The 15,094-nt window shown below is 40.4% G+C and overlaps 1 pseudogene; it reads right to left on the reverse strand.

Moving 5' to 3' along the window:
* Positions 1-3,031: 3,031 nt before the first annotated feature.
* LOC101719510 (eukaryotic translation elongation factor 1 epsilon-1 pseudogene) lies at positions 3,032-4,590 on the reverse strand (annotated as a pseudogene).
* Between the last annotated feature and the right edge of the window lie 10,504 nt (positions 4,591-15,094).

Raw genomic sequence — 15,094 nt, forward strand, 5'->3', positions numbered from 1 at the left:
CATTGAATCTGTAGATTGCTTTTGGTAATATGACTCTTTTGATAAAAATATTAATTCTTCTAATCCATTAATATGGGAAGTCTTTCCATCTTCTAGTGTCTTTTTCAATTTCTCTCTTCAGTGTTCTGTAATTTTCAGTGTATGGACCATTCACCTCTGCAGTTAGGTTAATTCTTAGGTTACTTACTTATTTAGAAGATACTGTGAATGGAGTTGTTGTTCTGATTTCTTTTTTAGCTGGCTCATTTTTGGTGTGCAAAAAGCTATTTGTTTTTTAAAGTTGATTTTCTGTTTTCTACTTAGTGCATTTGTTCATCAGCTCTAAAATTCTCTTTGTGGAATATTTTATTTTTATTACAATTCTGGGGCTTGAACCCAGACCTCCACACTAAGCTACATCCCTCACCTTCTCCTTATTTTTTATTTTGAGGCAGGGTTTCATTAAGTCATTAAATTGCCCAGGCCAAGCTCTAACTTTCTGTCCTTCTGCCTTGGCTTCACAGAGTTCTGTATTACAGACATGCACTTGTATCTGGCTGGTAGAGGCCTTATGGTCCTTGTGATCTTCCTAGTATAGGATCATGTCACCCATAAATAAGGATAATTTAACTTCTCCTTTTTCTATTTGTATCCTTTTTATGTCTTTATCTTATCTTTTGTAGCTAAAATTTCAAGTACTAGATTGAATAGGAGTGGGGAGATTAGATATCCTTCTCTCATATCTGATTTTATGGGAAAATTCTCTCAGTTTTCCCCCATTGAGAGTAATGTTGGTTATGGGTTGGTCACATGTATCCTTTACTGTATTGAGATACGATCCTTCAATACCTAGTTTCTTCAGGGCCTTTATCATAAAGGGACATTGAATTTTGTCAAAGGCTTTTTCTCTGTCAATTGAGATGATCATGTGATTTTTTTCCTTGATTCTATTTATGTGGTGTATTACATTTATTGACTTATACATGTTGAACCATCCTTGCATCCCTGGACTGAAAGCAACTTTACCATGGTGCATGATCTTTATAATGCATTGTTGAATTCAGTTTGTATTTTATTAAGAATTTTTGCATCTATGCTCATTAAGTATATTTGTCTAATTTGTGTGTGTGTGTGTGTGTGTGTGTGTGTTTGTCTAGTTTTAGTATCAGGATGATATTGGCCTTGTAGAGTAAGTTGGAAGTATGTCTTCCCTTTCTATTTCATAGGATAGTGTGAGGATCATTGGTGTAAATTCTTTAAAGGTCTGATAAAATTCAGTAGTAAACCCATATGATCCTGGGCTTTTCTTTGTTAAGAGACTTTTTATATTGCTTCAGTCTTATTGCTTATTATTGATCCTTTCAGGTTTTTTATATTCTCTTGGTTCAATTTTGATAGGTTTATGTATCTAGAAATTTATCCATTTCTTCAAAGTTCTCCAGTTATTAGACTATATGTTTTCAAAATAGTCCCTAATGATTATCAGAATTTTAATAGTGTCTGTTGTAGCACTCCATTTTTCCTTGCTAATTACATTGATTTGGATCTTCTTTCTTTCTTTGGGTTAGGTTGGCTAAGAGCATATTAATCTTATTTATCTTTTCAAAGAACCAGCTCTTTGTTTCATTGATTATTTGTATTGTTCTTTTTGCCTCTGTTTTATTTTCTAATTTTTATTTTATTTATGTATTTATTTTTTGGTACCAGGGATTGAACTTGGGACCTTGCACTTGTGAGGCAGGCAGCAGCACCACTGAGCTAAATCCCTGGCCCTAGCCTCTGTTTTATTAACTTCATCTCAGATCTTTGTTATTTATTTCCCTCTATTGAGTTTGATTTTGGCTTGTTCCTGTTTTTCCAAGACTTGGAGGTGCCCAGTTATTTATTTGAGGTCCATCTGATTTTTTGATGTAGTAACTATAAACTTGTAACTATAAATTTTCCTCTTAGAGCTGCCTTTCCTGTATCCCAGAATCTAGTATGTTGTGTTCCATTTTTATTTGATTCAGGAATTTTTCAATTCCCCTTGAGTTTTTCAATGATCCACTGATCATTCAAAAGTGAATCGGTCAATCTCTAATCTCTATGCATTTGCATAGTTTCTGTAGTTTCTCTTGCTGTTGGTTTTTATTTTCATTCCATTGTGAACTGACAAAATGAAAGGAATTATTTCACTTTTTTACTTGCTAAGACTTGCTAAAAGGTAAAATATGGCCTATTTTGGAGAATGTTTCATGAGCTCTGGAAAGAATGTGTATTATATAGTTGTTGAACAAATTCTGTAGATATCTGTTAATCTATTTGATCTATGGCATGGTTTAACTTTGATGTTTCTATATAATGGACAATGTAAAATAAAAAATTGTTCAAAAGGAAGGGAGAACTTGGAAGAGGGAGGGGGAAAGGAAGGAAGGAAAAAGGAAAAATTGAAACAAGACTTAAATTTCCACTTGATTTTTTGTATCTTCTCTATTTCTTTGTTGAGACTATTTTCATTTGTCTGAAACCTGTAATAATTTTTATATCAGTTTTAAAATGTTTGTTAGAGAATTCTAACATTTCTCTCATCTTGGTGTTGACATCTATTGAAAGTATTTTTGGGCTGGGGATTTAGCTCAGTGGTTTCGCCACCTGCTGCGCAAGCACAAGGACCCGAGTTCGATCCCCAGTACGAAAAAAAAAAAAAAAAGAAAGAAAATATTTTTTAAATTCAAGGTTGAGATCCTTATTGTCCTTGGTGTGATGAGTGATTTTTCTATAGAAACCTAGGTGTTTGTAATATTGTTATGATATTTGGGATCTTACTTAAGTCTTCTGTTTTAGCTGACTTCCTCTGACACTGCTGGTGCATGAAAAGTGGTAGGAGGGGTGTGAGTCTATCCCAGTGTGGTGGTGATGTACTTGTAAAAGCAAATTCTTCACTTAGCCTCTATGGACACCTGAGACTGAATCTCGTCACTACTGTTGGCTAGGGTGGGAGTTCCAAGTCTCCACTCAGCCTCCAGTGATACATTTCTGACTGGGAGAGGTGGAATTACTTCACTACTGCCCCTTACATGGCCACCTCAGACACCACGGGGGTGGGTGGCCTCTTCACCACTATGCGGTGATGAAAGTCCTGACTCTGCCCTAGTCTCAATGCTGTCCCAGAGGGAGCAGGATAAATACTTTCTTGGAGTCTATAGAATGTGAAGGTTTAGCCCCATTTCTGATGTGGAGGCTATAGTTTGTCCCCTAGTGTTTGTCTGAGGTTGAGCAATTAATTTCTAAAAGTTTTCTGTCTCCCAAGATGCTCCTTCCCTGTTCAATTTGGATGAAGACAGAGATCTTCTGTTAGAGTTAAGTTTTCTTTTTTTAAGATTAAGCCTTATTGGCTGGGGATTTAGCTCAGTGGTTTTGCCCCCTGCTGGGCAAGTGCAAGGACCCGAGTTCGATCCCTGGTACCAAAAAAAAAAAGAAAAAAAAAAAGATTAAGCCTTATTGCAACCTTTATTAAGATTGATTCACCTATAAAAACAAGGTAATTTATAGCTTGGTCAACGTTTTTGATAGTTGATTTTTTACATAAAAAATCTGCAAGACTCCAACTAAAGAACAAGTAAGACATTCAGACGCGAGTTTACACTTTAAAAGTTCTATCAACTGTAGCAAATAAACAATGACTGTATATCAATTTATGTTAGTCCTGTGGCAAAGAATACACTTTCTGTTTAAATACTTTGCACCATGCTCTCTATGGTATAGATAACTTCTAGTGAAAGTGTATAGTCCGTCCTGGACGAAGATAACACTAGATAGATGTTACGTGATATCTGGATAGTGCTGAGTGTGACAAAACTATAGAGACACACTGAGCTATTTCTTCTTTTCTTGGACTGTGAAAACAACAATAAAGTGATGAACTCCATAGTACAAAAGAATATCTGCTTACGGTAAAGTTATATCCTGTAACGTAAACTTTATCTTTAAAATCTGAATTAAGATCTTTCAATCAAGTGTGGATATTTTCTTTATTGGAGTGTCTGTCTATGCAAGTGATCCTGTATTCTAACCATTGTTGAACTCTGCTTTTTCATTTGCAATACTCCCCACCAGATGCCCTTTGTTGGCTGGCCAGACTAGATTAGTTGCTATCGTTGTCAATCCTGTTAGACTTGGACCATTGTTTGTTTGAAGAACTGGAATCTGTCACTTGCCCTGGATGCTGTTCTCTTACTCAGGCCCAGGGACCTATCTAGCAGCTTCCACTCTGAAGCCAATGCCATCTTCTAGCCCCAGGTTCTAGAGCTGCCAGTCTTCTCAGCACCTTTTCTTGGATATATGAGGCAAAACAAAAGCTCAGAGAGTTCAAGCCTTGGTTGTTCCTCATTTCTGGACATCCTTAGCTGGTCTGCTTTCTCTCGACTTTTAGCATTTTCTTGTATTTACTTTATATATGATTTCCAGGCTACTTATCTGGAGTGAGGGGAAAAATATATTCTGTCACTTCCCTGGAATTATAAGTCACTGTGTAGCCTTTGAGACTGGTTTCTTCAGCTCTGCAAATTGCCTTTGAGATTCATCTATGTGGTTCTGTGCATCGATAGTGTATTCCTTTTCATTGCTAAGAGTTTCATTGTGTATCCCAATTTATTTATAAATTCATCTGTTAAAGAAAATTGTAGTTGTTTTCAGTTTGGAGGATTATAAATAAAGCTCTTATAAATATTCTTATGCAGATTTAAACATGAATATAAATTTTCATTTCTCTATAGTAATTACTCATAATTACCGGATTGATGGGGAAATGTCTAAACTTTCTAAGAAAATGTTATACTGTTTTTCAAAATGGCAATACCATTTTTAATTCTCACTAGTGCATGATAGTTCTTGTTATTTTATATCTTTGTCCACATTTGATTTTTTAGTATTTTTTATGCTAGAAATATTATTTAGTTATATGTGGCTTTATTTTCACTACTAATAAGTAGTGGATTAGTTTAATTCCTTTTCATGTGCTAAATTTCCATCTTTGTGTCATCTTTGGGGAAGTGTCTTGTTCAACTCCTTTGCCCATTTTTAAAATTGGCCTTTTTTTTTTTAACTCTTGAGCTTTGAGTGTTTGTTATATATTCTAGATACATTAACTTTTAATATTATATAAGTAAAGCAGAAAGGGAAAGAAAAGTAAAGCAATCTAATACACTCTGCTGTTACTCCATTAGTAATCTGCCTCTAGATTCCTCCTGATGCTCAAACTGTGGTGTAGGACATGTGAGAAATGTACCCACCCACCAAGAGGAGTATCAGTACTCCTAAAGGTCAGACTCCGAAAAAGCCAGTCTATTTCCTTTCCCTTTTCTCTCCATGACTTTAAAAATCCAATAAAGTAGTACACTGGGGTTGGTCACTTAATGAGTAGTATTTGTTTTTAATTACGACTTCTAGTTAGCAGAGACAATGTCTCTTTCATTTTGTTTGGTGTTTTCTTTTTTCAAGATCTAGCACTTTATTGTATTAATTCAAAGAATATCTCATTCCTATTATGTGCCAGGCATTGCTCTCTGTGCAGAGAACATAATGATGAATAAAACAGAAATTGTTCATTCAACTTACAGAATAGGACCTAGCACATAGTAGATGCCTCATCTATGTTCATTTTTAATTTCCTTTCTTGTTAAAAAATTTCCTCTAGAGCCAAGTGTGGTGGTCCACTCATGTAATCTTAGCATTCTGGGAAGCCGAGGCAGGAGAATGACAAGTTTGAGCTCAACCTGGGTAATTTAGTGACTTAGTGAGACTTTGTCTCAAAAAAAGGGGGGGGCTGAAAATGTAGCTCTGTGCAAAGGCCCTGCATTCAATCTCCAGTACAAAAAAAAAATCCCCCCCACCCTGGAGTGAGCAGCTTTTAAAATTTTTTTGATATAGTGGACCCTTGACTTACAAACTCAATCTGTTGTAACTCAAGTTGGTCAATTGAAGACTCAGGCTCCTCTACACAGCCTTCAAAATCTCTCTTCTGTATACAGGTAGATCTCAGTGTCCTTAGAGAGACACTGGCTCAGGATTTCTCAACCTCCCAGGAAAGAATGTTGTAATGTTCCTTCCAGAACTCTTTAAGGGTTAAATCTGTATCTGAGACCATCTGGAAGCAAAAGAGGTCAGCACTCAGGTTGTAACTCAAGACTTTGGTCATAAGTTAAAACTAAAATTCCAGTTGTAACTCAAGTTGTTCAAATGTCAGGCTGGTCATAACTCCAGGGTCCACTGTATGTCTTTCTATTTTCATGCTGCTTTTCAAAATTAAGTTCTCTAACAATTACACCAAACTGGTATTAACAGTTTTCATATGCTCACACACATCTCTTCCATCATTTTCCCATATACCTTCTAGTCTCACTGAAAGTCTTCTGTATTCTTTTCCAAACTGAGCCAGGTGCTTTGTAAGACTGTGGCATGGTTGTCCCCTAGAATTTCCTGTCAGTGTCCCCCCCATGATAGCCCAGGTTCCTAGTTACAGTTTTTCATTTTGTTCTGGTTCTCATTTTCTGCAATGCATTCTCCCATAGCTTCTTTAAAGGGAGTCTATGTGATTATTTATTTACTTATTTATTGGTGCTGGGGATCAACCCCAGGGTCTTGCACTTACTAAGCATACACTCCACATACTAAGCACATACTGAGCTACATCTCCAGCCCTAGGAAATTATTTTTAAATCCATGCATGTCCAAAAATGAATTATTCTATTCTCACATTCTATTAGTAGTTTGGGTGGACACAGAATTTTAGATGGGATATAATTTTTCCTCTGAGTTTTAATACATTTTGTGATTACATTCTAGCTGCTAGTGTTGCTAAGAAATCTGATAAATTTCTCATTCGTGATCTTTTGTAAGAGTTTCTTTTTTTCTGCAGAAGAGTGTAGTTATTTTTCTTTTGAACCACAGTGCTTTGAAATGTAATAATAAAGTGTCATGGTGTAGGATTTTGTTCATTTGTTGTAGCAAACATTCTATGGCCTTTTCCTCTCTGAAGGTCTATGCTTCTGTCTTGGGAAATGCTCCTGTACTGTACTTGATAATTGCTTCAATTGTTTTATTGCTTCACTCTTTAAGAAACTGTTAACCTGGAGTTGGACATTTTAGGCTTACTTTCTAAATATTTTTCATATTTTCCTCCTGTTTTCTATTTCCTTTTGTTCATTTGAGTTCCTATGAGGTTTCCTCAACTTTATTCCCTAATTGTATTAGTAAATTTAAAATGTTTTATGATATCGTTTTAATTTATAAGAGTTCTATCACCTTGTTCATTTTGTGGCTTTAAAACCTCTTGTAATTCCTCTGAGAAGTTACGTCAACTCTCTTAAATGTGTTGTGTTAATTCTGGTTTCTGTATTACATCCATTTCTTCCAGGCCCCTACTATTTACTTGCCTGTTTTAATCTTTTTCTTTCGTGTGTAAGAGTTGACTCAAATGTCTGCTGATCTTTGTCTTTCCTTTCATATTTATGAATAAGGCACCGAGGCAGAGTGGCTGGGGAACTTTTCCAAAACCATGGAGCTAAAGAGACATGATAGCAGCTTGCCGTGTCTCATCCCAGGTTGACACCTAGATGAGAAACTGGGGTATATCTGTAATCTCAGCACTCAGGGGCTGAGGCAGAAGGATCACAAGTTCAAGGCCACCCTGGGCTACATAACAAGTTCTAGGCCAGCCTGGATTACATAGTGAGATCCTGTATAAAAAAAAGACATTACTGGAATAATTATAGAAACTTGAATGTAAGGCCTATCAATGTGTACATTCTTTATTAAATACAATACCAATACATTATACAATGAGAAGTTCTTGTTCTTAGGAAGTATACAATTAAGTGTTCGTGAATAAAAGAGCATGGTGTCAGCAAATTACTCTCAAATGGTTAATACATGCAGTATGATCAGGTTTTCCTGAGACCACTCAGACATACAAGCTACACTGCCTACTTAGATGCTTCTATAAACGTTGACTAGCTTGTTTCCTGGGATAAATGCTTTACTTTGTCCTAATTACAGAAGGGAAAAGTTGTTGAAATCAGTAATATTCATGCCCACATAACTAACATTGTGAGGAAGTGAAGTGTATAATTTAAACCATTATCTACCCATGGCTGGAATCCCACATTAGAAGCTTGTTTCTTTAGCTCATAAAAACTTTTTGGGCTACACACACACACACACACACACACACACACACACAATGCTTGAGGAAATGTCAGTCCACGTGAACCAAAAACCTGAATGTCACAAAAGCTCAGACACTTTTCCAAAGAACACGTAAACTGAGCTGGATTTAGAACCAGTTTTATTTAATTCTCTCCATTGAAATATACTCAAAGACCATGAAGACTTAACTCCTGGGGCTATTCATTTATCAGATTGACTTACACCCTGACAAGTAACCAGGAGGAATGAAGTTCAACATAAATTTTGCCTGGATTAGGTGTGTGGTGAAACCAGGAGACAGGGGCCAACAGGGGGAACACCTAAAGGGTGGGAAAGGGCCCCGTGAAAATCCACTCACTTGCCCGAGTTCCTTTAGCACCACCCTTCTCTGCTCTCTTCTCAGGAGGCTTGTGTCTCCTGCAGCTCTGGGTCAAACTCAGCTCCCCAGGGATCCCTAGATGGCCACCAGAGTCCCAAGGACACAGGTCATGTTTCCCACACTCATGCACTTGATTGTGGCTTCCATGCCATTTGTACTCTCCTATCTCCAAAGAGCTCTCTTTCTGCACCTGCATCTCAACTGAAGTTTTGCTGACTCCCAGAACTGGCTGTCCTACTGCCAACCACACCTCAGAGGTCAGACTCAGAAGACAGACCATCCTGATCCCATTCAGCGCTCATGACTCTCCTTCACGCCCCAGTCCAACCATGAGTTTGCTCAATCACTTCAGTTTTATTTTCATCAGTATGGGAAAATTCTCAGACATTTTATCATTGACTTATCTTTTTGTTCATTCTCTCTTATTTTTTTTCTGAATTTCAAATGAGTTCTTGCACATGTCTAGATGCCCACACATGGGGCCATCTGCTTTCTTTGTGGATACAGAAGCAACTGGAAGTGCAGGTACATATGTCCTCAGGTAGCCATCAGCCCTGGAGGACAAGCTCCTTAGGTAAATACCCTAGCATATAAAAATGGTGATAATCAGAATTAGCATGACTGGCACCATACAGTTCACAAAGATGTTTAACACACATTTGATCTTCAAGACAGGCATGGAAATTACTACATTTTTGTCTGGTTTTTTGTTGTCATTTTTATTTTTCTTAGTGTGTGTTTGCAATGTGTAATGATTACACTCATTGTGGGTAGTTGGTAAATGTACATGACAGATCCTAATTCTTTCTCCATCCTCTTTCCCTCCACTCCCTCCATGCCTTGGTCACCTTCCCATCTGCAAAAGGCCTGTTGCCCTGTTTCCTATTATCTGGCTTTTATTTTGCTCTTTAATTTACTTACACTTTGAGTTTCTCATATACATTTTACTACCTAGAAAATTAGGGCTCAGAGAAGATGACTGACTTCTTGAAGCAACACAGCATCAGAGCCCAAGATTCCCAACTACTGGCTCAGCCCTGGTGCCCACTATGGCTGCCCTGTGCCTCAGAGCCAACCTCTGTGCTTGGCTGGCCACCTCCCTTCCACTGTATGCTCCCATTGTCTGGCTATCCATTCCTGACAGGCAAATCTGATGAATGCCTCAGCAAACTTCTCCCAAATATTCTGCAGCCCCCTCTGAGTTTCATCCAGGCTGTGATCTTAGACTGTCCTGATTTCCCAGCTCCCCAAAGCCTTTGCGAACTTTTCCGAGCAGCTATTTGACTCCCCAACCCCCTCTTTCTCCTCATTCTGACTCATCCTATGGGTCTCATCCAAAACGTCACTGCATTGAGGGAGTCCTCCACTACAAATTCCAAACTCTAGTAGATCCCCCAGCATGCCATGCTTTCCTGCATCGCTATTGTCTCATTCGGTAATTGTTTTGTTTCTTCTGTAAGACCGGGGGCCTTACCAAATGCTCCGAGGAGCTGACTGCAGCGAAGAACACCCGTGAAGGAACACACTGGACAAGTTGGAAAGTAAAACAGACCTTAGTCTGGCCAGACGGCACTCCCAAAGCAAAGTAGCTTAGAGAGGCAACTAGCCCAGAGTCCGAGGCTCTTTTATAGGGGGTTGCAGGGGAAGTTAACAGGTGAAATTTACAGAAGAGGAACAAAGGTTAGTAGTCAGCTGACACGTACTGACGGTCAGCAGATGTTTGTAGATTGTTCTGTAGATAGCGGTGTCCGGAACATCAGTTTTCGAACAAAGAGTTGAGTAATTTACTTTGGGACCTTATGGCTGATACAGATCTTATCTAGTGTCCCGGAACTAACAAGCATCTTTATCTATTTACTCACATTCAATCACAGTTGGGGCTAGAGGAGTTTTATGATTACAGAGTTATGCAGTCCCACACTTCCAAGAATATCAATTAACATTTACTTAGTCCTTCTAGTGCTAAGTGTCTTTATTATTATTTTATTTAATTCTTATAATCCTGTAGGAGTAGAAACACAAGTAGCTAATCGTATGCGGAACATACTTCTTCCCTACTAGTATGGTCTCAGCCACTAACGTAGCAGCTGGCACTGTGCAGGAACACATAGTGGGTATTCAATGTCTATTTGTCAAGTGTACAAATGAACTCCCTTTGGCACGGGATCATTGGAATTTGCTGTTCTCTAGGCACATCTTCCCTGATCAAGACCACAAAATTCTCCAGTCTTATTGACTGTGATCAATATCTGGGAAAAACATGTATTAATATCTGCTATTCACTCACTCATTCAATAAATTCTTGTTGAGCCTTTGTTAGGTACCAGATACTTGCTAGGTGCTACAGTGAAAAGATAAACAAGGTAGCCAGTGCCCCTGTCCAGCAAGGGCTCACCCAATATCTTGCAAACAAGAAATGCTTCTAAATAGATAGCTAGGCTAAAGGACAGTGAATCTTACCGGAAAACTACAAAGTGCTATGGGACTACTAAAGTGGTATTAGCCCCTCTTGGGGGCAGAGGAGCTCTCCAGGAGTGACATTTGAGTTGGAACTTTAAAACATGTGTAGAATGCCAGCAAGTTATTGTTATTCTTTATGATACATATGCAGAGTTCAATTCTTATCTTGTTACTTTTTTCTTTCTTGCACTTGCTTGTTCAGTATCATGGATGTCAGTTGCTATGTTCCCATGAAGGTTTCATCTACTGAACTTCTGGTCCAGTCATGAGACAGATATAGAGTATAGAAAGATGCTTTTGGATGACGGTGACAATGGTGATGATGAAAACAGACACACGGATCCCATCCCTTACCACCTACCTCCACATAAATAAAGGTGAGGTTGGGAAGGGACATAGTTCCATTAGAGTCCTCTGGAAGGACCAAGGGATATGTAGACCCAAGATGAGATTCAAATTGTGCTCCTCTCTCACCTGCTCACACTTCAGTCCAGATAGAATCAAGTTTAAACAAACATGGTCAACCTTGACCAGCAGAACACAGGGGAGAGAATTGTGGGAGAGAACTAGTGGAGCCAGAGGAGGAGTGGATGAGGCCCTCTTGGCCAATGGACAGCCTGAGATGTGAGTGAAAGTTCATCCTCCAGAGCCTAGGATACAGCTGGCCACAGTTTCAAGGCCCAGCCCCCAGCCCAGGCCCAATCCCTCTCATGTCACAAGGGCCTGGATTTGTGCAGACAAGGGAAACAACCTGCTACCAAACCAGATCCCGGCTGGCTCCTCACGTACTCTCTGTTGCCTTCTTAGGTCATCATTCAGCAATAATCACTTGCAAATTGAGGCTAGGACAGCCCAAACCACATGACTAGATGGCACATGTGTCCAATTCAGATGATGCAGACATTTGTCCTGCATCTTCTTGGCTTGCAACTGATTTATTAGGCTTTGATGTAGGACACATTCTCTTTGACCGTTTGAACTGCTCCAAACGTGCTTAGCAGGGCCAGTTGGGAGTAGGAGTTGGATAAGGAGAGATCAGTGTGCCTTTGGTGGCCTGCTGTGATCATGACTAGCCGAAGGCCTCATCTAGAAGCTGGCAGAGTCAGGAAAGGCCACCCTAGGAAGGGGAATGTGGGCCGATGTGCTCACCCACGACTCTGCTAGGTGGTCCCAGTCTGTTTGTTTGCATTAAGAGTCCTGGCCGCTTAAAGGCAGGATGTCAGTGCTATAGTTATGTATGATTGCACTGTGTGTGTCCCATCCTGTCCTACTTCAATCCCCTTGCTTTGGATGATAATCCAGCCGCTCATCTCCTCCTTAGTGCATGTTCTGACAGCCCTGTAATAAGATCCTGTGGGAAACTTTGTGTTCCAGATGCTCAATTAATTCTTTAAGGGGAAGGGCTCTCAAGGCCGTATGAAAGACTATGGAGGGAACAGCAAGCTAAATATTCCTTGGAGTGTCTTGTGGATATTAAGTCTTTCTTTGATGCCCCTTTCCTTCTATCTCAAAGCAGATCTCTCTTGTTTTGCCGATCACTGGTGCTAAAGACATCTGCACTTGTTTTTTCCTTTATTTATAGATTTCCCTCACATTAACTCAACACGAGAAGGTTAACCCAGCATCCAAGGTGCCTAGGGTTCACCTGGACAAAGGGCAGTTCCCTTCTGTCCTGTGTCACTGTCCTTGGCCTGAAGACTTTCTAGCAATGCAATACCTAACCCTAAACCTAACATCCAGCCCATCCAGTAACAAAAAACTCCAAGACCACAGGTTGGACTGAAGACAGGCAGGGCTTCCAGCAGCCCCTGAGCTACGTGTGGGCACAGGACAGAGTCGCAGGTCAATGCTCCTTTCTACCTTGTGCACTTGGTTGTGGATTTGCTGTTATTTAATGCTAGGTTCCTAAATTAGACCATATGCTGCCTCAGTTTCTCCAGAGGAAGACTGTGAGGATGAGAGAACTTTCTCCCTCCACTTTGCTTTGCAGGGAGGCATATCATCCAGTGTGAATCTTATTACTTGTGGCCTGGGGCTGAATTGCTTTCTGTGAGGAGTCATTTTCTCCTCTGCACAGGCAGGTAGTAATTTGTACAGAGTGGCTGTGAGGATCAGAATAGTACGGTGGGCTCTTACTATAATGATAAAATTGTTCTTCTCAATAGCAATGGAAATGGTTCTTTTCTTTCTTTCTCCCTTTTCCATTTATCTCACTCACTCAATAGCCTCCTCTGGAATCTAACTTGACATGTGACATGTGACATGTGACTGATTCCTCACACCTACGAAGCGACCTGAAAGGGGGGAAAAGGCCAACATTTGTATGAAACATCACCGGTGACTTTTCAATGTTCTGTTCCTTTTGAGTTTTGCCTTTCATATGTGACTCGGTGGTTGGAACAATGTCAGGTACATAAGTAGCATCTAAAAATATTTACCCTATGCACACAGTTCAACAAAGATGTGTAGAGGAATTGGGATGAAGTCCTAGGTGAGTGAATCAAACACAAACACGATCTTACTTTTTCTGCCTCCAAAGTCTGCTCACATCCACGAAGCCCACATAAACCAGAAACCTGGGTGTCTGCCTGGGGCCCTCCTCAGCCTCACCTCCCAGGCCTGGTTAATTGGTCAGTGCATCCGGTTAATCACACTTCTCAACAATCCTCTGGGATTAGCCTTTCTCCTTCAAGCCTCTTGCCTCCTCCTGGATTGGACTTCGTTACTTGCTGGCATCACCAGCACAGATCTTCCCTCGACACCACCCTCCAAATTCCAAATCCTGCAACATGGTTTGAGGTTTGAGCTGTTAGAACCATCCGGGAAGAATCCTCAGCACACTGATGGGCAGCTGGGTTTGAGAACCCCAGGCCCCAGGCTGCAGGCTCAGCTGTTCTGCCTGGCATGGAAAGTTCTCCATGATCGCCTCTCCTCTAACTTCCTTCCTTCCTTCCTTCTTTCCTTCCTTCCTTCCTTCTTTCTCGCTCTCTTTTTTCTTTTCTTTTCCTTCTTTCTTTTTTTTTTTTTGTGGTACTGAACCTAGGCTTTTGCCCTGGGCTATATTCCAGACTGTGTGAAAAATATTTTTTATTTTGAGACAAGGTTTCACTAAATCACTAAATTGCCCAGGCTGGGTTTGAAATTGTGATCCTCCTGTCTCAGCCTCCCAGTGTGCTGGCATTACAGGTGTGTGCCGCCATGCACCTGCTGTCTTTCCAATCCTGACTGTTACCCTGCAGTGATGCTGAAAGTAGACAGTGTCACACATGCTGTTATCCATCTCTGCTTTAAGATGTGTCCCCTTCTCCCCACAGTGGTCTTCCCTACCTTGTCCCTGATGAATCCCTACCTTTTCAAACCCATTTCTACCACCGAGGAGAACACTCAGTTCATTCCATCTGTATTAAACTCAAAGCAGGCAAAGCTGGTCCATGTGTTGGGAGTCAGGACAGTGGTTACCCCTTGGGGGCGGGGGGTGGCGACTGGACAGCAGTGCCATGTCCAGATTGCTGGGTGCTGGTGATATGGGTTTGCCCCAGTTGGGAGGATCCATCAAGCTGTACAGTAATGACTTGTGCAGGTTTTCATACAGTGCATGGCTCAGAGGACTCTTATCATGGACGACTGAGCAAATACCATCCTTAGGGCTGGCCCTGCCCCTTCCCACACAGGTCCCTTTAGTGGCACTGAGAACTGTAAATTGCATTCCTTTCTTGCCATATCTGTCTCCCCACCCAGGCCGTGAGCTCCCAGAGTAGGACAGACCAGAGAGCCCAGCCTACGCTCTACTCTCTCACCCCCTCGGCAACCCCTTGGAAGTGTGTGGACCAAACGGATGTGCCAGTGAAGGAAGGCAAATGAGCTGGGGTGCAGTAGTCTCTACTCCTTTTCCCTTTCTTCCTATCAAGAATACACTTGATAAAGTAGGTAAAACACTTGAAGACATAGGTGTAGGAAAGGATTGTCTAAATAGAATCTCAATTGCACCAGAAATAGCAGCAAGAATCAACAAATGGGATTATATCAGACTGAAAAGGTTCTGTGCAGCAAAAGAATTGATCAGTACAGTGAAGAGGCAACCTACAGAATGGG

Source organism: Heterocephalus glaber, unplaced genomic scaffold, assembly GCF_053883595.1.
Source record: "Heterocephalus glaber isolate CG9 unplaced genomic scaffold, H.glaber_assembly_v1.0 deba00001442, whole genome shotgun sequence".
NCBI lineage: Eukaryota > Metazoa > Chordata > Mammalia > Rodentia > Bathyergidae > Heterocephalus > Heterocephalus glaber.